This window comes from Heterodontus francisci, chromosome 19 (genome assembly GCF_036365525.1).
Source record: "Heterodontus francisci isolate sHetFra1 chromosome 19, sHetFra1.hap1, whole genome shotgun sequence".
Lineage (NCBI taxonomy): Eukaryota > Metazoa > Chordata > Chondrichthyes > Heterodontiformes > Heterodontidae > Heterodontus > Heterodontus francisci.
The window spans coordinates 40,856,535-40,878,787 of record NC_090389.1 but is presented as its reverse complement, the minus strand read 5'-3'; the positions used below and the strand labels follow the sequence as shown (position 1 = coordinate 40,878,787).

At 42.0% G+C, this 22,253-nt stretch overlaps 1 long non-coding RNA gene across 3 annotated transcripts; it reads right to left on the bottom strand.

Annotated features, from left to right (window-relative positions):
* Nucleotides 1-584: 584 nt before the first annotated feature.
* LOC137380379 (uncharacterized) lies at nucleotides 585-13,322 on the bottom strand. Of its 3 annotated transcripts, none has more exons than XR_010977010.1 (3): nucleotides 13,289-13,322; nucleotides 5,199-5,239; nucleotides 585-4,434 (listed from the first exon to the last, which is right to left on the bottom strand). It is a non-coding gene; the product is annotated as an uncharacterized lncRNA (long non-coding RNA). The 3 variants fall into 3 exon arrangements; XR_010977009.1 differs by lacking the exon at nucleotides 13,289-13,322 and adding an exon at nucleotides 11,947-12,057; XR_010977011.1 differs by lacking the exon at nucleotides 13,289-13,322 and adding an exon at nucleotides 10,906-10,968.
* Nucleotides 13,323-22,253: the final 8,931 nt, after the last annotated feature.

The window sequence follows — 22,253 nt, the reverse complement described above, 5'->3', positions numbered from 1 at the left end:
GCTAAAATCAGACCTTTAATCAGGCATGTCATATTAGCACAGTATCCACTTAGTGCATTTTTCACCCTTTCCCCCAGATACCCCCTTTAATGCTTGATTTAAAAAAAATAAAAATTGTGCCTTTCATAACTCACAGCTGTTTATGTGTTGTTTTTGCTACGGCAAAGTAAAAGCCATATTGCTGTGATTCTGTAAAACTTTTTTTTTAAAGTTACACAAAACCCTCCAAGGTTAATTGTAGAGGGATGGTCTGACATTAGGATTAAGCAGCTGGAGTCAAAAATTGCTTTAGATCTCAATTTGCTCCATAACGAATTTGTCTTATCTGATTTGACTGCAATATGCAGCAATAATATACAACACGCCACAAATAACATTAAGAAAGTGGTGCTTGATTTGTTCAATGGAAAATAACCTTGAAACATATTTTTCTTGTTGTCTCTCCATGCAGCAGTAATGAATCATGGACTATAAACTACAGCTTGCATAATCATCATGGCAGGCTTTAACAATCTTTTGAATATCCAAACAGCAGTTTTAATTGTGCTGATTTAATATTTTAGCGGCTGCCATCAAATTGATTTTTTTCACTCTATCCCAATGAAGAAGCCATGAATATAGAACTGTAAAATAGACAAAAGACTGTAATTTGCTACATGAATGGTGGCTTTATAATTTATGCCATGCAAGTGTTTGCAGCAGTAATTCACATACCAATGCTGGTGCTATTATAGAACATTATGAGCCATGCCAAAACCAGTTGCTTTTTTTTCCCCTGTGGTTCTCTACAGTCCTTCTCTCAGCTTGTGTCTCTCCTGAATCCATCAGTCTTTCTTCAAATTTTACCTTTGTTTGGTTTACCTTTTCTGAAACTTCTTAGCTTGAATATTGGGACCTCTAATAACCGGGTGAGCTCCCCAAACACACTGAAACACTAATAGAATCCGTGCCCATCCTCTGTGCAATAATAGTAAAGATTTTAAAATTAAAATGACAGGGGATGTGGTCATTCATCAGGGTAATGGCACTCAGAATGCCATAACCTGAATTTTGAATGTCAGTGTCAGCGGTGGCTCATTTGGTAGCACTCCTGCCTCTGAGGCAGACTGTTGTGGATTCAAGCCCTTCTCCAGAGACTTAGCACATAGATCTAGGCTGACAATTTAGTGCAGTATTATTGGCGGTGCCATCTTCCAGATGCGATGTTAAGCTAAGACCCTGCCTGCCTGCTCTAGCAGATATAAAATATCCCACAGCACTATTTCCAGGAAGAGCAGAGAAATTCTACCTGGTGGTGCCGTGACCAAGATTTATCCCTCAACCAATATCAGTAAAACAGATTCTCTAGTTATTATCTCATTGCTGTTTGTGGGAGCTTGCTGTGTGCAAAATGACTGCTACGTTACAGCAGTAACTACATTTCAAAAGTACTTTTTTGTCTGTAAAGCACTTTGGGGTGTCTTTTTTTTATTCTTTCATGGGATAGGAGTGTCACTGGCTAGGCCAACATTTGTTGCCTATCCATAATTGCCCTTGAGAAGGTGGTGGTGAGTTGCCTTCTTCAACTGCTGTTTGCATGTCCATGGTGCTGTTAGCAACAGTGAAGGAATGGCGATATAATTCCATCTCAGGATGGCGTGTGACTTGAAAGGTCCTATGTAAATGCTAGTCTTTTTTCTTTAATGTATACCATTCAGTGCTTTATTTTCCTGACTCAGCACATTCCTGTTTTCTCTGCTAAATGTTGCTTATTTGAAGAGCTACTTTAATCTGTCTTATATACAAATTTGAAAAACGGCCTAATAATTTATACAATACACCAACATGTTGTATTCGTTTTAAGTGGAAGGTTATAAAGATTTTTTTCACAGATGGTTATTACAACATGCAATGCTTTACCATAAGAGGTTATTGAAGCCAAGATCACCCATAAAAAATGGCATTTAAAAAATGAGATAAACACCTTCGGAAAGTATTAAGTATTAAAGGGTGAGAGGAAAGAGAGAAATGTTATTAGACAGCTAGTACTGACACATACACAATGAATTAAATGACCTCCTCCTGTACCAAAATTTCTATTGCTCCATATTTAATGCTAAATGGAAAAACTGCCAAAGCTGGGACACCAACGCAGATTTAACTCAAGCTGGAGAGGTAAGGAATCAGAAAGTGGCCAGTTTCTATTTATATTTACAAAGCTGAAATACAACTACAGTAGGTGCAATAAACAGCATGGAAGGGGGCCGTTCAGTCCATCGTGTCCGTGCCAGACACCCTGCTCAAACATTAAGTGGGGTGGCAGGTATGATGGGCTGTCGAACTACTACTGCCCGCCTTATATCCCTGCTGCAGTTGAATTTCACCTCCTACAAGCAGTATTAGCTGCTGGGATTTTGGTCTGGGAGATACAGGCTGCTATGATAGTAAGATTAGTACAGACTGCAGTGAGACACTCCAGCTAATTATATGTATTAAGTCCCTCATGGGCAGGTGTAGTAGCCTCCTTTCTCAAATTACATGTTTTCCATTCGTAATGCGATCATAATGCGAGGATAATTTTTACAATTCAGTGTTGCTTTGTCTAAATATTAATCGACCTAGAACTTCCATAAGTCTCCTCTACCTATATATGACAAATTGGCTTTATGCTTGTGTTAAATGTTCTAACATAATATTTCTGTACTGCTAGGATTGTAACATAAGTGGTTAAATCTATGTTACCCAAGGTTTCTTGGGGGGTCGGGGGGATACGTGGTCAAAGCAGTTCAACTCAAGAAATGACAGTATCATCGCTTACTTATCTGAAATGCTGAAGTTGCAAACGTGAGAACTGCAGGATTTGTTAGCTGGAATAGTCACAGTCATAGGATCATAACATAAGAACATAAGAAATAGGCGCAGGAGTAGGCCATTTAGCCCCTTGAGCCTGCTCCGCCATTCAATAAGATTGTGGCTGGTCTGATTGTGGCCTTAACTCCACTTTCCTGCTTTCCCCCCACATAACTCTTTACTCCCTTGTAGATCAAAAATCTGTCTAACTCAGCTTTAAAAATATTCAATGACCCAACCTCCTCTGCTCTCTGGGGTAGAGAATTCCTAAGATTAATGACCCTCTGAGAAGAAATTCCTCCTCACCTCCTCGTCTTAAATTGGAGATCCCTGATTTTGAAACTGTGCCCACAAGTTCTAAATTCCCCAACGAAGGGGAATCTTATATGTTTCAATAAGGTCACCTCTCATTCTTCTAAACTCCAATAAGTGAAGGCTCAACCTGCTCAACCTTTCTTCATAAGACCAACAAAGGCCAACATTACATTTGATTTCCTAATTACTTGTTGCACCTGAATGCTAACCTTTTGTGATTCATGTACAGACATTCAGATCCCTCTGTACCTCAGCATTCTGCTGTCTCTCTCTATTTTAAATAATATTCTGCTTTTCTATTCTTCCCACCAAAGTGGACAACCACACATTTTCCCACATTATACTCTATCTGCCAAATTTTTGCCCGCTCACTTAACCTTTCTATATCCCTTTGCAGACTCTTTGTTTCCTCCTCACAATTTGCTCTTCTACCCATCTTTGTATCATCAGCAAATTTGGCTACAATACACTTGGTCTCTCCATCCAAATCATTAATATAGATTGTAAATAGTTTGTAAATATAGACTTGGGGTCAGTATTTTGGAATCTGGAAAGTCATCCAGGTGGACCAACTTGAAATGTCCAGTCATTCAGTCGAGGTCCTGTGTTCTCAACTGCACCACAGCAATATAGGGGGCTATTCCTGCACCCCCAGGTGTCATTATTTGCTGCACACCTTACCACTACACATCTAACATTGTTGAGCTACGATGGCAACTTAAAGCCAGGCACTCTCTGTTTCCTGGCTGGGTGATGAGGAAGGAGTTCCTTGCAACATGAGCAGCTTGTCTCCATGTTGTTTACCATATGAGACAGTGTCCAACATGAAGATGTTAGTTAGCATATTGATGATTGATCTGCTGATGAATTGATAGCGAGGCACTTCCAATTTATCTTTGAAAAGTGGCAGTTGTGGCATCTCCTGGATTTTCTCGAGGGGGTTCTTTGCTTCAATATCACGCCATATATTTGAGAAGGCTGGTGTTTGGTAGTCCCTGCGAAGAGGCTATTCCTGCTTTTGGTCTTCTTAGCTACCTTGGTGAGATAGTTCTTGTAGTTAAATGTGCAAGAGGTATGCAGGACCTGTGCTTACAGTGTGGTTCCATTGGGCCATCCTAAACAAGGCAAGCGGTGTGGGAGGCGATGGAATCAAAGAACAGGGACTCCCAACTATGGAAGTTATAACGCCTCAGCCTCTTAGCTGGGTAGATCATTGGTGGTTGGTAAACCAAATACCAGGCTGCCAAATGGTGGTTTTAGGCCCCATTTTGGGAGTTAGGACCAGGACCCCTGTAAGAAAAAGATACTTTTTTTTCAAAAGTGTTTTAAATTCATCTACTTCATCAATATTTTTTTTCTCTCAGAGCGTCATTAGTCTGTGCAATTTGCTTCCTTTGCGAGGAGTAGAGGCTGGGTCATTGAATATATTCAAGGCTGAGTTGGATAGATTCTTGATAGACAAGGGAGTCAAGTGTTATGGGGAGCAGACAGGAAAGTGGAGTTGAGGCCACATTCAGATCAGCCATGATCTTATCAAATTGTGGAGCAGGATTGAGGGGCCGAATGGCCTACTCCTGCTCCTAATTTGTATGTTTCTATGTAATAGTACTAATGGGGGCACTTTGGCTTTCTTTGTGGGTTGGGGCCCTGGCAGCTACGTAAATCAGCAGTGAAACACCAATTTTTCTGATCTACCATTGGGAATTAAGTGTGGGAGCTTTCTCCGAATCTGAATATCTAACGGTATCACTAGTTTAGGTTCCCGGTAGGTGAATCCTGGCACTTATGTCAAAATGTGGCTTCTATGAATTTTCAGCCCCATTAACTTTAAATAAACTTTGTCGCATATTTTCTCTTAGGGGTAACTTTCTTGTATACTTTCCATGTTTGTGTGTGTGTGTTCTGAATACTGTTTGCATTGATGGTACAGGACCCTCCAGTACCTAAAGTGAAGACCCTGAATAAACATGCCAGTACCTTTCCAGCTTCTTCTAATCATAACACCTAGAAACAGGACATTAATTCAAATAGCATGTAGCAGCTTCTAGACTCACCTTGAACTGATGGTTTTAATATATCCAATTTTTCTGGAACGCTAAAAAAGAAAAAGATTAGAATTATTTATACCAAGTAAATATTTACTTTTCAAACTTTATAAAATCACTGAACCAGGTTCAGAACTCTATTCAGAAACTTGCAGTTTAATGATCCATAACCTGAAGCCTTTTAGTTTGCTTTTTTTGATATATATATATATATATATATATATAAAAATAAATGACTTGGATATTTGAATATGGAGTAAAATTTCAAAAACTGCCAATGATACCAAACTTGGAATAAAAACAAGAAATGCTGGAACCACTCGGATTCCGAAGAAGGGTCACTGACCCGAAACGTTAACTCTGCTTCTCTTTTCACAGATGCTGCCAGACCTGCTGAGTGGTTCCAGCATTTCTTGTTTTTATTTCAGATTTCCAGCATCCGCAGTATTTTGCTTTTATTATACCAAACTTGGAGGTGTGGCAAACGGTGAAGATGATACTAATCGACTGCAACAGGACATAGATAGGCTAGCAGAATGGGCAGACAAGTGGCAGATAGAATTTGATACAGAGAAGTGTGAGGTGATGCATTTTGGCTGAAAGCATAGGGAGAGGCAATATATATTTAATGGCACTGTTCTAAAGAGTATTCAGGGACAGAGGGACCTGGAGGTTTATGTGCATAGATCTTTGAAGACAGCAGGGACATATTGAGAGAGAGTCAACAAAGCATATGGGCTCCATGAATAGAGGTATTAAGTACAAAAGCAGAAGTTATATTAAACATTTATAAAGCTCTGGTTAGGCCACAACTAGAGTATTGCATCCAGTTCTGCTCACCATATTTTAGGAAGGATTTGAGGGTCCTTGAGAGGATGAAGAGGATATTTACCAGAATGGATCCAGGAGCGGGCTGGTGGCCATAGGGGGCATAAAATTGAGTGGGAGGTGGGGGGGGAACCATTCCCGACGCCTTCCCCTCTCCCCCACTGCAATTTTACCAGGGGTGACGGCAGCGAGAAAGGCCCGCCCATCCCAGGCCAATCAAGGCCCTTAAGTGGCCAATTAACTGCCACTTAAGGGCCTCCTCCCACCGTCGCTGCTATTTTACCAGTGGCCGGTAGGTGGCTCAGGTCCTCCCGGAGGCCGCCAAGTAAAACCTGGTGGCCTCCTTGTGGGCTGAGGAGTGGGTGAGTAACCTGATCGGGCAATCTGTGCCCCATGAAGGGCCCCACCGAAGCCCCAACTGCCTGCACTAAAATGAAGCCCCCCCCCCCACCACCCCCCCAACTGACCCCCAACTTGCCTCGCCAGGGCCCGGCCGATTATCCCTGGTGAGGCCTCAAAACTTAACTGTCTTCCAGGTCTGATGTCCCTCTTGCCGCTGTTGGATGGATGCAGTCCCAGCAGTGACCACTGCTCCCAGTGGCACTGCTGGGACTAGGAGCTGCCAGCCCGCTGATTGGCCAGCAGCTCTTGGAGGCGGGGCTTCCTGCCTCAAGGAAGTGGAAGTCCAATTAAGCACCTGGGGAGCGTAAAATCCTGGCCTGTCTCCCCAGGCCCGGGGGAGGCGAGGTTGCCCCCGATTATTTGGCCGGTGGATGGGGCCTCTCGTCCAATGTAAAATCCAGCCAAGGTATGAGGCATTTTAGCTACCAAGGTAGGCTGGAGAAACTGGGGTTGTTCTCCTTGGAGCAAAGGAGATTGAGGGGCGATTTGATAGAGGTGTACAAGATTATGACAGGTTTAGATAGGGTAGACAAAGAAAAGCTGTTCCCATTAGCTGATGGTATAAGGACTGGGTTACAGATTTAAGATTTTGAGCAATAGATGCAGGGGGATGTGAGGATGAACTTTTTTATTCAGCGAGTGGTGATGACCTGGAACTCGCTGCTAACGACGGTGGTGGAAGCAGAGACAATGAATGATTTCAAAAAGAAATTAGATGGGCACTTGAGGGAAATAACCTTGCAGGGATATGGGGATAGAGCTGGGGAATGGGACTGCTCTACAGAGAGTCAGCATGGACTCGATGGGCTGAATGGTCTCCTTCTGTGCCATTATGACTCTATAACTCTATGACAATCACTTATAGCAACTATTGTTCAGTATTGATCTGGTACTCCATTATCTGTGTTTTTCTGTCATTAACTGGATGTGATTGTAATGATGCTTGTGTGACTGCCCTCTACAGGAATTCTCTATACCACAGGGCAAAGCTCTGTAGTAAACGTACAGCAAGACCATATATAGCAGAATTTTAAAGAAATGAAATACAATGACCAAACATAACATTTGATCTCTGTTCTAACAGAAAATTATGGAAGAGTCAATTTTAGCAGATTTGCTGCACTGCTTCTGACATAATTAAAAATGGGTGTAATCTATTAGTAGGCCAGTAAGAGTGAAATGCATAAAAAGCACTGAAGTGCCCTTGTTATTCCCCAACTGCATTGTGATGTAGTACCTGGAAGCCGAACACTTTGTGCATTATAATGAGACGTATCATGCTTGGTATTGTAAATATTCCATAACACAGGATAAATGTTACATGAAATAGCTAGATGCCAAGTCCCAGAAGTATTAGAACAGATGTGTTAAAGTGCAACTGAAATCCTTACAATAAGGTAGGGGATGGACTTCTAAAAATATGGAAGATTTCGTGACGTGTTCATTCTGTAATTTAATCATTAAATAAAATAAGATTGTTTTCCTCAATGCATGAGTATGCTACGGGAAAGTACATGGCTAAATTGTATTAACTTTGCACTTCTGGAGCATCAGCTGTAGATCAGTGGGTCGCACTCTCAACTGTGAGTCAGAAGACTGTGGGCTCAAGTCCTGGTCCAGCACCTGAGCACAAAAATCTAGGCTGATACTCTAGTACTGTACTGAGGGAGTGCTGCCTTTTGGATGAATCATTAAACTGAGGTCCCAGGAGGACATAAAACATCCCATGAAACTATTTTGAAGAAGAGTTATCCATAGTGTCTTGGCCAATATTTATCCTTCAATCAACATCATAAAAATAGATTATATGGTCATTATCACATTGCTGTTTGTGGGAACTTGCTGCGTGCAAAGTGGCTGCTGTCTTCCCCACATTACAACAATGACTACAAGAATACTTTACTGGCTGTAAAGCACTTTGGAGCATCCTGTTGTCATGAAAAGACAACATAAATGCAAGTCTTTCTTTTCTTTCCATACAACATCAGTGGCACAATGTACAGTATGAATGCCACATTTTTATTTCCCATAGCAATGGTACAAAATGTGGCAACACAGCAGAGTTGATCTAACAATAATGATAATTAAAAAGTTTAACGTAGTCTCCTGTGGCTTTGTAGGTAAGTTCTTCTGGGCCACAAGTAGGGATGTTTTAAAAATTGTTTTCAAGCATGTAACAGGGGAAGAAATGAGCCATTTTTTTTCTGGTGGTCTTTTAAAATTCTGGTACATGTGAAAGCATCTAGTAAGTGCTGGAGCATCACTCACTGGTGGCCTCCATTTCTGATTATACTGAAGTGTCCAGGGTCAGGGGAGGCTATCTGATTCAAATAATGGTGGCAAACATCCATACCATGGTAGATGCATTTTTAATGCCCACCAGAAGAAAGCGGGTCATGTCAAAGGGCATTAGGCAGCTGTCCTTGGCCCGGTCAAGCTGCTGGCACAGTAGTAACCTTGGAACTGCAAAATGGCTTCCTTTACAAGAAGCTGGCAATTTCTTTTGGGGGTCCAGGCCACCAGGTTGAGTACCAGAAAGTCTGGTTAAGCTCATTTTAACAACCAGTAAGCCTAACTCAGGCCGGATGGGCAAGGAAGTTCCCTCGTTGGGAATTCCCCCGCCAGCCCTGCCTCAAACAGGCTCTGACAGAAAATTGGGTGCAGCCCAGATCTCAACACAATAACCAACCACTCCACTGCATTCTCATAATGGGAATATGGATTTTCAACCTCATTATATATAAAACTAACAGTTCTCCTGGGGCATGGTTCATGGTGAATCAGAGGAAACACTAAAGTGTGACAATGGAAGTGCGACTGATAAAGTGTGACAGGAAGTAAGTGTAATGTCTACTGGAAGTGCACATTGAATTTTATGGGCACCCTATGGATGGATATAGAGGCGTGGAGTCCCATAAAATTGCTTGGGCGGGTGAGGGGGTGTATGGGGGTCTGTGTGGAGTGCCTGTCACGTTCCCGATGTCTTCAAATTTAGTCCAGAATGGGGATTCTGCTCAGAGGCCAATTGAGGCCCTTAAGACACCAATTAACAGCCTCTTCCCACCGCCACTGTGGAGACTGCCCAATAACTCCATGCTGCCTCCCTGTGGACTTGGGGTAGCGGCCCTCCTCCGAAGGCAATCTAAGGCTCACAGAAGGCCCCAGTGGCATACCATCACCCACACCCCTGTCCTCATAAACACCATCCCCCCTCGCCCCTGCAATCTCTTGCCGAGGCCTGCTTGAGCAGCCTTGGTGAGCCTGCCCCAACTTACCTGCACTCCAGGCGCCATGGTGGCTTTTGTTCCGATGACTGCGGCAATTCTAGCAGTGGCTACTGTTCCCAATGGCACTGCTGGGACTGCTGAGTTACTGGCCCTCTAATTGGCCAGTAGCTCTTGGAGGTGGGATCCCCGTCTTTAAAGGAACAGGGACCCCAGCACAGGGCAGTTAATTGCCCAAGCATCTTAAAATGCAGGTGGGGATCCCCCAAAGTGCCGAGGCGGGGTTCCCTCACCTTTTGGGCCTGGCATTAGGAACCCCCCTGGCTGCATAAAATCCAGCCCTACATGTAAGGCATTTAATATGTTTTTTTTAACCCCTACCTTCCATGGTGAAATTATAGTATTTGCATTAGATACAGACACTTTTATTTATTTGTTTATTCTTCCCACTTTTGTTTCCAAAACATTCTTAATCTTAGTTATTTAAATATTTAATAACCAATTGCAAACTTTATCAGTCATTGTTAATATCTATAATTTGGTCAATGTAACCCTGTTTGTAAAATGAAGTTTCACTGATAGTACAACTTTCAAAGGGCGGCACAGTGGCGCAGTGGTTAGCACCGCAGCCTCACAGCTCCAGGGACCCGAGTTCGATTCCGGGTACTGCCTGTGTGGAGTTTGCAAGTTCTCCCTGTGTCTGCGTGGGTTTTCTCCGGGTGCTCCGGTTTTCTCCCACAAGCCAAAAGACTTGCAGGTTGATAGGTAAATTGGCCATTATAAATTGTCACTAGTATAGGTAGGTGGTAGGGAAATATAGGGACAGGTGGGGATGTTTGGTAGGAATATGGGATTAGTGTAGGATTAGTATAAATGGGTGGTTGATGTTCGGCACAGACTCGGTGGGCCGAAGGGCCTGTTTCAGTGCTGTATCTCTAATCTAATCTAATCTCCCATATGGCACTGTGGATGCATACACCACCAGATGTGATACTGAACATTACTGTCTAGGAATGTCTTAGGATAAATCCTCCCTCTAAACTGAATTAATGGATCTTATCCAGGAAAACCTCAGTGTGCATTTGTTGGGAGGGCTAGAATCAGCCAGCATTCCTAATCTTGACTGCTTCCTAGTGACCTGTAATGAAAGTGCCTGTAGGTGGAAATCAGGAAAGGACAAGCTTGGGTTCAACTGTGGTGTCCCCCACAGTTAAATATCCTGTGAGTACACATTGTCTAGGCTCTTATGCAATAAGGGTTACCTTGGTAAGCAACACAGTTCTACAGATTACCATGGAACCATGCACCAGCACGAATCAGCATCTTCACGAGAACAGAGGAGGAAATTGGAGGAAAAGCACAAATTTTAGCCCTTTGATTTTTGACAAGACAAAGGGAGTTCTGGGATTTCTGAGCCAGCCATTTTCTAAAGATTTTAATTGTGAGGCAAACTCCACTACTACAATAATGAAAGCCACTCAAACATCAGGAGTAGCTTTATAACTTTAATTATTAATCCTAAATTATAAACATTTAAAAAAACAATTTAAAAACTACTTCTTCTTGTCTTATCTTTTACCTATTTTTGCTCCTATAGTTATCATTTTAACATTTTTACTTCTTTCACTATCTAATAAACCTAATCCACTTAGTCCAATCCTTACCGTCTAAAAAAAGTGCTTGAAAATTCTTTTTCTGGTTGTTGTACATATCAGCCTTGACTAAGTAGTAGCCCCCTAGCCTCTTAGTTATAAGGTCATAGGTTCAAGCTCCACTCCAGAAACTAGAGCACATAATCTCAGCTGACACTTTAGGGCAGTACTGATGGAGTGCTGCACTTTCAAAAGTGGTTTATGTTGGATGCGATGTTAAACCGAGGTCTATCTGCTGTCTTGGGTTGGTGTAAAACATCCAATGGAACTATTCAAAAATGAAAAGGGGGATTCTCCTGGTGTTCCAGCTAACATTTATCCCTCAACCTAATCCACCAAAACAGATTATGTGATAATTTGATCGTATTACTGTATGCAAATACGCTGTGTGCAATTTAGCTGCTGTGTTTCCCTACATGACAACAATGATTACACTTCAAAAATATTGAATTAGCCATGAAGTGCTTTGGGACATACTGAGAACATGAAAAAGTGCTATATAAATGCAAGTTCTGTTTTCCTTTATTCTTTTCCTAGCTTCTACCATTCTATTTTGGAAGTAAACGCCACTGCCATAAGTTGTAATTTGATTGGCAAAAAAAATTGGAGCTAGTTTTTAGGCAGTAGAATGCTAAAAGCATAATGATTAACCTGGTTATGTCGCAGACTTGGCAAAGTCAACCTTTACAGTATAAAGACAGATCAAACCAAGAAGAACTGCAACTGGACAAGTTGTCTCACTGATGTCTCCTGGAACTTGATTGCTGCCAGTCAAGATACATTCTCTATGCCATAGTAAAAACAAACAGAATTAACATCCTTTTGTGTTTGTTTTAAATTCAGTTGATTTAAAATTATGTATCATTTTGCTTAAAAAGTCAGCTTTGATGACAAAACTTAGAGGAATTATAGTGGCAAATGGAGTTTAATCCTGAGAAGTGTGAGGTGATGCATTTTGGGAGGACTAATAAGGCAATGGAATATACAATGGATGGTAGGACCCTAGGGAGTACAGAGGGTCAGAGGGACCTTGGGGCGCTTGTCCATTGATCACTGAAGACAGCAGCACAGGTGGTTAGGAAGGCATATGGGATATTTGCCTTTATTAGCCGAGGCATAGAATGTCAGAGAAGCGAGGTTATGATTTGGCTGTATAAAACGCTGGTTAGGCCACAGCTGGAGTACTGTGTACAGTTCTGGGCACCACACTATAGGAAGGATGTGATTGCAATGGAGTGGGTTCAGAGGAGATTCACCAGGATGTTGCCTGGGCTGGAGCATTTCAGTTATGAAGACAGACAGGATAGGCTAGGGTTGTTTTCCTTGATGCGGAGAAGGCTGAGGGGGGACCTGATTGAGGTGTACAAAATTATGAGGGGCATTGATAGGATAGATAGGAAGAAACTTTTTCCCTTAGCAGAGAGGTCAATAACTATGGAACATAGATTTAAGGTAAGGGGCAGGAGGTTTAGAGAGGAGTTGAGGAGGAATTTTTTCAACCAGAGGGCGGTTGGAATCTGAAACACACTGCCTGAAGGGGTGGTAGAGGCAGGAACATCCACAACATTCAAGAAGTATTTAGATGAGCACTTGAAACGCCATAACATACAAGGCTACGGGCCAAGTGCTTGATGGTCGGTGCAGGCACGTTGGGCCGAAGGGCCTGTTTCTGTGCTGTAAAACCTTATGACTCTATGACACTATGACCCTAACAGTGTGGTGGATCAGAGTTAACATGAAATGGCAATCATTGGATTACAGATTAAATCTACAAATATTAGTTTAAATACATCATATTCTCAAACTCCATTACTATTCCAATGACATTATCTGATAATATCATCAACACTATTTTAACAAAAATAATGTAAAATATACAAAAGAATGCTAATATTTATCTTAACTTTTTTTGTCTCCATTTTAAAGTTATTTACCTTCTTGCCCTCTTTAGAGGACCTATTCCAGCATTACTACAGTAAAAATAAGCAAGTACCTGCTCCCAGACCTTTGTCAATGTCAACTCTGCGGTCACAGAGGCAAATGATACATCTGTTACTTTAAACTCTAATTTACCCTTCCCAATGTTGAGCAATAGTGGATTGAGATTCAAGTTAGCAATTTTGTTATATAGTGCACATACGATTACTAAACAGCAAATTAACCAGTACATTAAAAATAGTGTTCAGTAGAACGTCAAACCTCAGTCTCAGTTTAGGGACTGCATACCATTGTTCTGTATGGTGTCATTATGCTTGTAAATGTTCAATTTTTTACACTAAGGAAGTCATTTTTTAATCTCCTGGTTATTGCATTTGTCTTTGATTTTCTTGTCAAATCCACATTTTCTTTGGGTTCCCGTGCTTGTGGGGAAAGTTTTAACTGCAGGAAATGCTTCCAATCAAAGCTGAAGATGAACATTAATTGTGACTGCTAAAAATCCATTCATCCTGAAGATGTTGGAATTTGTAACTTTTAAAAGTGATGTGTCAAGTCGAGACATTCCTGATGTTTGCCCATGCAAGCATTAGACGCTGGGAGTTGTAATCATCACATCTGTTAATGACTGTGCGTCTGCGGTTTTGACCCAGTGTCACCAGAATAGACAAGAAAATTAAGTTGTTGGCAGCAAGGCAGGTTAATCAAACTTGTGGAGGGCTTGCTGGGCCTCAAAATGCTGCAGGCACTGGAGATGATAGTGATGTAGGATTTGTTATTTCTCTTTCTTTAAAAAAAGTATTTTTTTTAAAGAAGAAACGGAATATTCATCTTCTGGTTTTGTGACAGCGACTGGACTAGCTGTTTCTTCAACTCTAACTGAAAGCAGTGGTAAAGGTAAAATGTACATGTGGAGAAATAAAGGAAACAATGGGCACTTGTTACTGATGTCAGGTAGGGGTAATTACTGTGTGAAGTGCCCAGGAATGAATGTTGGGCTCTCTATTTTCCCAATGTACATTAACAGCTGAGATTAAGAAAGAGAATGCAAAATCATCAAATTCACAGATGTTAAAATGCAGGGGGCGGACGACAGGATGGAAAATGGGTGCATTAGAGTCAGTAGAGGCAGCCAGGCACCTGGAAAAAGTGTTCGGTAAAATCTGCAAATGGACAGAACACTGGTAGATGGAATTCAATATGGACAATTGCAAAGGGCCATACACTGGAAAGAAAACATAGGTGTCACTTATACAATGGCTGGTGCAGAAATAGAATTAGAATTAGAATTAGAACATTACAGCGCAGTACAGGCCCTTCGGCCCTCGATGTTGCGCCGACCTGTGAAACCATCTGACCTACACTATTCCATTTTCATCCATATGTCTACCCAATGACCACTTAAATGCCCTTAAAGTTGGCGAGTCTACTACTGTTGCAGGCAGGGCGTTCCACGCCCCTACTACTCTCTGAGTAAAGAAACTACCTCTCACATCTGTCCTATATCTATCACCCCTCAACTTAAAGCTATGTCCCCTCGTGTTTGCCATCACCATCCGAGGAAAAAGACTCTCACTATCCACCCTATCTAACCCTCTGATTATCTTATATGTCACTATTAAGTCACCTCTCCTCCTCCTTCTCTCCAACGAAAACAACCTCAAGTCCCTCAGCCTTTCCTCGTAAGACCTTCCCTCCATACCAGGCAACATCCTAGTAAATCTCCTCTGCACCCTTTCCATAGCTTCCACATCCTTCCTATAATGCGGTGACCAGAACTGCACGCAATACTCCAGGTGCGGTCTCACCAGAGTTTTGTACAGCTGCAGCATGACCTCATGGCTCCGAAACTCGATCCCCCTACTAATAAAAGCTAACACACCATATGCCTTCTTAACAGCCCTATTAACCTGGGTAGCAACCTTCAGGGATTTATGCACCTGGACACCAAGATCTCTCTGTTCATCTACACTACCAAGAATCTTCCCATTAGCCCAGTACTCTGCATTACTGTTACTCCTTCCAAAGTGAATCACCACGCACTTTTCCGCATTAAACTCCATTTGCCATCTCTCAGCCCAGCTCTGCAGCCTATCTATGTCCCTCTGTACCCTACAACATCCTTCGGCACTATCCACAACTCCACCGACCTTCGTGTCATCCGCAAATTTACTAACCCACCCTTCTACACCCTCTTCCAGGTCATTTATAAAAATGACAAACAGCAGTGGCCCCAAAACAGATCCTTGCGGTACACCACTAGTAACTAAACTCCAGGATGAACATTTGCCCTCAACCACCACCCTCTGTCTTCTTTCAGCTAGCCAATTTCTGATCCAAAGCTCTAAATCACCTTCAACCCCATACTTCCGTATTTTCTGCAATAGCCTACCGTGGGGAACCTTATCAAACGCCTTACTGAAATCCATATACACCACATCCACTGCTTTACCCTCATCCACCTGTTTGGTCACCTTCTCAAAAAACTCAATAAGGTTTGTGAGGCACGACCTACCCGTCACAAAACCGTGCTGACTATCGCTAATGAACTTATTCTTTTCAAGATGATTATAAATCCTGTCTCTTATAACCTTTTCCAACATTTTACCCACAACCGAAGTAAGGCTCACAGGTCTATAATTACCAGGGCTGTCTCTACTCCCCTTCTTGAACAAGGGGACAACATTTGCTATCCTCCAGTCTTCCGGCGCTATTCCTGTCGACAATGACGACATAAAGATCAAGGACAAAGGCTCTGCAATCTCCTCCCTGGCTTCCCAGAGAATCCTAGGATAAATCCCATCTGGCCCAGGGGACTTATCTATTTTCACACTTAGCTAATAGCTAATAGTGAATGTGAAAAGGTCTGTTCTGAGAGCAGTTTTGGCACTTAACATGTCAAATCATTGTAGAGCAGGAATACAAAGAATGTGTAATTATATTGCTAGATCAGCATAATGAAATGAAAGGTACCACTGCAAAAGAGTGCTCTGATATTGAATATTATATTCACTTTTGGCCACCAAGTCATAGAGTCTTAGATTTATACAGCACAGAAACAGGCCCTTCGGCCCAACCCGTCTGCGACGACCATCAAGCACCCGTCCAATCTAATCCTGTTTTCCAGCACTTGGCCCATAGCCTTGTAGGCTATGGCGTTTTAAATGCTCATCTAAACTTCATAAATGTGTGAGGGTTCCTGCCTCTACTACCCCTTCAGGCAGTGTGTTCCAGATTCCAGCCACCTTCTGGGTGAAAAGTTTTTCCTCAACTCCCTTCTAAATCTCCTGCTCCTTACCTTAAATCTATGCCCCCTGGTTATTGACCCCTCCGCTAAGGGAAAAAGGTTCTTCCTATCTATCCTATCAATGCCCCTCATAATTTTGTACACCTCAATCAGGTTCCCCCTCAGCCTTCTCCGCTCCAAGGAAAACAACCCGAGCCTATCCAGTCTCTCCTCATAGCTGAAATGCTTCAGTCCAGGCAACATCCTGGTGAATCTCCTCTGAACCCTCTCCAGTGCAATCACATCCTTCCTATAATGTGTGAGCAGAACTGTACACAGTACTCCAGCTGTGGCCTGACCAACGTTTTATACAGCTCTAACATAACCTCCCTGCTCTTGTATTCTATGCCTCAGCTAATAAAGGCAAGTATCCCATATGCCTTCCTAACCACCTTATCTACCTGTGCTGCTGCTGCTGATCGATGGACAAGTACACCAAGGTCCCTCTGACCCTTGTACTCCCTAGGGTCCTACCATCCATTGTATATTCTCTTGCCTTGTTAGTCCTCCCAAAGTGCATCACCTCACACTTCTCAGGATTAAGTTCCATCTGCCACTGCTCCGCCCATCTTACCAGCCCATCTATATCATCCTGTAATCTAAGCTTTCCTCCTCACTATCCATGACACCACTGATTTTCATGTCATCTGCGAACTTACTGATCATACCTCCTATATTCACGTCTAAATCAGTAATGTACACTACAAACAGTAAGGGTCCCATCACTGATCCCTGAGGTACTCCATTCACAAAAACAACCCTTGACCATCACCCTCTGCCTCCTTCCACTCAGCCAATTTTGGATCCAATTTGCCAAATTGCCTTGGATCCCATGGGCTCTTACCTTCTTAATCAATCTCCCATGTGGGACCTTATCAAAAGTCTTACTGAAGTCCATGTAGACCACATCAACTGCCCTACCCTCATCTACACATCTAGTCACTTCCTCGAAAAATTCAATCAAATTTGTTAGACACGACCTCCCCCTGACAGAGCCATGCTGACTATCCCTGATCAATCCCTGCCTCTCTAAGTAGAGATTAATCCTGTCCCTCAGAATTTTTTCCAATAGTTTCCCTACCACTGACATTAGACTCAATGGCCTATAATTACCTGGTTCATCCCTGCTACCCTTCTTGAATGATGGTACCACATTCGCTGTCCTCCATTCCTCTGGTTCCTCTCCTGTGGCCAGAGAAGATTTGAAAATTTGCGTCAGACCCCCTGCTATCTCTTCCCTTGCCTCACATAGCATCCTGGGATACATATCATCTGGGCCTGGGGATTGATCCACCTTTAAGCCTGCTAATACAGCTAATACTTCCTCCTTTTCAATGCTAATTTTTCGAGTATATAACAATCCCCCTCCCTGATCTCTACAACTACAATGTCCTTCTCCATAGTGAACACAGATGAAAAGTAATCATTCAAAACCTCACCTATGTCCTCCGGCTCCACACACAGATTTCCACTTTGGTCCCTAATGGGCCCTACTCTTTCCCTGGTTATCCTCTTGCCCTTAATATACTTATAAAATGCCTTGGAATTTTCCTCTATCTTGTCTGCCAGTGTTTTTTCATGCCCCCTCTTCACTGTCCTAATTACTTTTTTAAGTACCCCCCTGCACTTTCTATACTCCTCTAGGGCCTCCACTGTTTTCAGCGCTCTGAATCTGCCAGAAGCCTCCTTTTTTTTCCTTATCCAATCCTCTAAATGCCTTGACATCCAGGGCTCCCTGAACTTTTTGGTCCTACTCTTCACCTTTACAGGAACATGTTGGACCTGAACTCTCACTATTTCCTTTCTGAAAGACTCCCACTGGTCTGATGTAGACTTTCTTGCAAGAAGCTGCTCCCAGATCCTGTTTCATCATATTGAAATCTGCCTTCCCCCAATTCAGTACTTTTATTTCCGGTCCCTCTATGTCCTTTTCCATAACTACCTTAAATCTTACAGAGTTATGGTCGCTATCCCCGAAATGTCCCCCACTGCCACTTCTACCACTTGTCCAGCTTCATTCCCTAGGATTAAGTCCAGTACTGCCCCTCCTCTTGTCGGACTCTCTACTTGCTGGCTCAAAAAGCTCTCCTGAATGCACTTTAAGAATTCTGCCCCCTTTAAGCTGTTTGCACTAATACTATCTCTTCTAATATGGGGGCAGTTGAAATCCCCTACTATTATTACCCTATTATTTTTGCACCTCTCTGAGATTTGCCTACATATCTGCTCCTCTATCTCTCCCTGACTGTTTGGAGGCCTGTAGGACACTCCCAGCCAAGTGATTGCCCCCTTTTTGTTTTTGTTCTATCTATATGGCCTCATTAGAGGAACCTTCTAAGATATCATCCCTCCTTACTGCAGTAATTGACTCCTTAATCAACAGTGCAATGTCACCTCCTCTTTTACCCCCTCCCCATCACGCCTGAAGATTCTATACCCGAGGATATTGAGCTGCCAGTCCTGCCCTTCCCTCAACCATGTCTCAGTGATAGCAATAATATCATATTTCCATGCGTTAATCAACACCCTCAATTCATCTGCCTCACTAGTAAGACTCCTTGCATTAAAATAGATACAATCCAGCCTTGCATTATTTGTTTGAGCCTTAACAGATCTATATTTACTCTGCCCTCCAGACTGACTTAGTTTTTCTTCTATATTTGATTGAACATCACCCCCTACTGTACCTCCACTCTGCATCCCATCCTCCTGCCAAATTAGTTTAAACCCCCCTCACCCCTCAACAGCACTCGCAAACCTCCCAGCAAGGATGTTGGTCCCATTCCAGTTCAGGTGCAACCCGTCCAACTTGTACAGATTCCACCTTCGCCAGAAACAGGCCCAGTGATCCAGGAAACTAAAGCCCTCCCTCCTGCACTATCTCTTCAGCCACACATTCATCTGCTCTAACCTCCTATTCCTATACTCACTAGCCGGTGGCACCAGGAGAAACCCAGAGATTACAACCTTTGAGGTCCTACTCTTTAATCTGCTACCTAGCTCCCTAAACTCTTTTTGCAGGACCTCATCCCTCTTTCTGCCTATGCCATTGGTACCAATGTCTTAAGGAAACATTGAAGTCATGGAGGCAATGCTGAAAGTAGCTATGAGACTGATCCCTCGTATCAACAGATGAGTTACAAGAAAAGACTAGAGAGCTTTTATCCTTGAAAACGGATGATTGAGAGAAGACCTTGTAGAAGTGCAAGTGTATACATTGTGGGACAACCTTAAGAGTGGGCCACCTTAACAAGCTGTAAGTGAAGGTCACTAAGAGGAAGTGATTTTGTGTCACACATAGCCAGGGAGTTGTGAATGTAGCACAACAGAGTTAGATATGTTTTGATGTGGCTCTTGCAATAACTATTTGTATATATATGTTCTCGTTAAGTTATAATAAAATGCATGTTTTTTTTTGGATATTACTTGTTGTCTTGTGAGTCTTACAATAGTTTGCATATCAAAAGAACGAGTAATATCTCACATTATTAATCCAAAACTTTACTTCAAGGTAAGACAAGACATAAGAAGAGAGATTTACTGGGTCTGTACCCATAATTAAATATCGGAAAATCAAGCATTTTCCTTTACAAGAAATAAAGACTTGTATTTAAATAATGCCTTTCACAAGCTCAGGATGTCCCAAAGTACTTTACAGCTGATGAAGTACTTTAGAAGTGTAGTCCTTGTTGTATTGTAGGACACGCTAGGCAGCCAATTCACACACATCAAACTCTCAAAACCACCAATGTGATAATAAGCAGATAATCTCATTTTTTAAAGTTATGTTGATTGAGGGATAAATATAGTCCAGAACACTGAGGATAAATCCTCTGCTTCTCTTGAAATAATGCCATTGTTTCTTGTACCATGAGATCTTGTGACACCCGAGAGAGTAGACAGGCGCCTCATTTTCATCTGAAAGACAGCACCTCTGACAGTGCAGCACTCCCTCAGTACTGCACTGGAGCATCAGCATAGATTTGTGTGCTCAGGTCTCTGGAGTAGAACTTGAACTCACCACTTTCTGATGCAGAGATGAGAGTGCTACCCACTGAGCCGTGGCTGGAACATACAGGAGTGCACACCAATCCACTCGATTATCTAATATTCGCTGCATCAGTAAGCTTAGGAAAATCTTTCCCTCAGAACAAGAGGTTTCGGGTAAAACTGGTGAAAGGACTATGAAGTGGGATCAATACTTGAAATGGTCTTCCATGTCAGGTACTGAAGGCTGAAATCATATGTTCATTTAAAATTGGGTAGATAGTTTGATGGGATAATATTTTTGGATGGGCTTAATAACCTGCTTTGGCAATATTTATCTAGTGATCTCCATCTCACCACCATTCTGTCATTTTCTGTTTCAACAGGACACTGAAGTTATAGCATTAGTCCAGAGAGAAGCATTGTGAGATTCATTGGAGAGGGTAATTTTACACCTCTTGGATTTGACATCACATGCAATGTAAACCCAGTATGGTGTTAAACCTACTTTAAAAAATGCTTAGAGGTCAGTCCTCTAGTTGATTTAAATGTTTAGTGAAAATGCAGATGTTTCCAACTGCCCTGTTAAAAACATCTAAATTTTAACCACTGAGAGAGGAACTTTGTATCGATGAATAAGCACAGATGCCCAAAGCAATCACCAGGGCAGGGCTCTTGGAGTTCAATACCAGTATAAACAGGGCTCTGGTTGGCTAGAACTGATACTGCAGCTACTGGGTGCCTCACCGACTGTTAGCTGCAGCATAAATGCACTATTAAGATCCGGCACTATTAATTACATCAAAATACAACAATTCAATCTTGGGCTGTAAAGAGTTTAGAGATTATCTGCATTCTTTATTCATTTCAACCATTTGTGAGAAACAGTGTTGTATAAATTCAGTGCAAAGCAGCAAACATCTAGGCTATCTCCAAGAAATCTTTAATCAAAACTCTTAAAATGATGCCAGTGTTATGGAAATCAAATGAATTGGAATCTATTACAATATTTCAGTTACAACAAGCTGCTTTCTAGATGCCTGATCAGCTCTAAGCAAACCAGTGATAACTAGTGATGTTCTCAGTCTCAAGTTTCAGAAATGGGGCCATTGTTTTGTGCCCAGCATGATATTAAGTTAGAAGCCCACAACGTTTCTAGTGCTTTCAAAAGGATGTGACATTATGGTCTTGTGCAAAGTTACTTGTACTGATATATCTAGTGAACTGTTGAACTGAAAATATAACTTGATTAATGAAGGCAAACAATGGGTAAGCATTGCTCTTGTCTGCTTTTGCCTGTTTTACTTTTCACCTTCATCATTAAACTGATGCAGCTTCTTAAAATTGGATTCTTTTTTACAGGGTGGGTAATTACCCATTTGAAAATTAATGAGTACCCAAATAACCATAGTCCAAGCTTCATTACAGTGAAAATGTAGGAATAGCATATTTACAGCTTGGGAGGAACAAAATCTTCACATATTGATTTATTGACAATGAGAAGGCATTCGATTCAGTGGAACACAGAGATTTATTGATAGCTTTAAGGAAAACAGGAATAAATGAAGAATGTATGAAGATCAGAGAGGGCATTTAGAGGGAGAAAAACTAACAGACTTAGGCTTTGCAGATGATGTTGCACTAGTTACATCATCTGTTGAAGACTTGGAAGTACAACTAAATAACTTAAACAAAGGGAGTAAAAATATTGAACTGAAAATGCACAAAGGAAAAACAAAGTATATGAGCA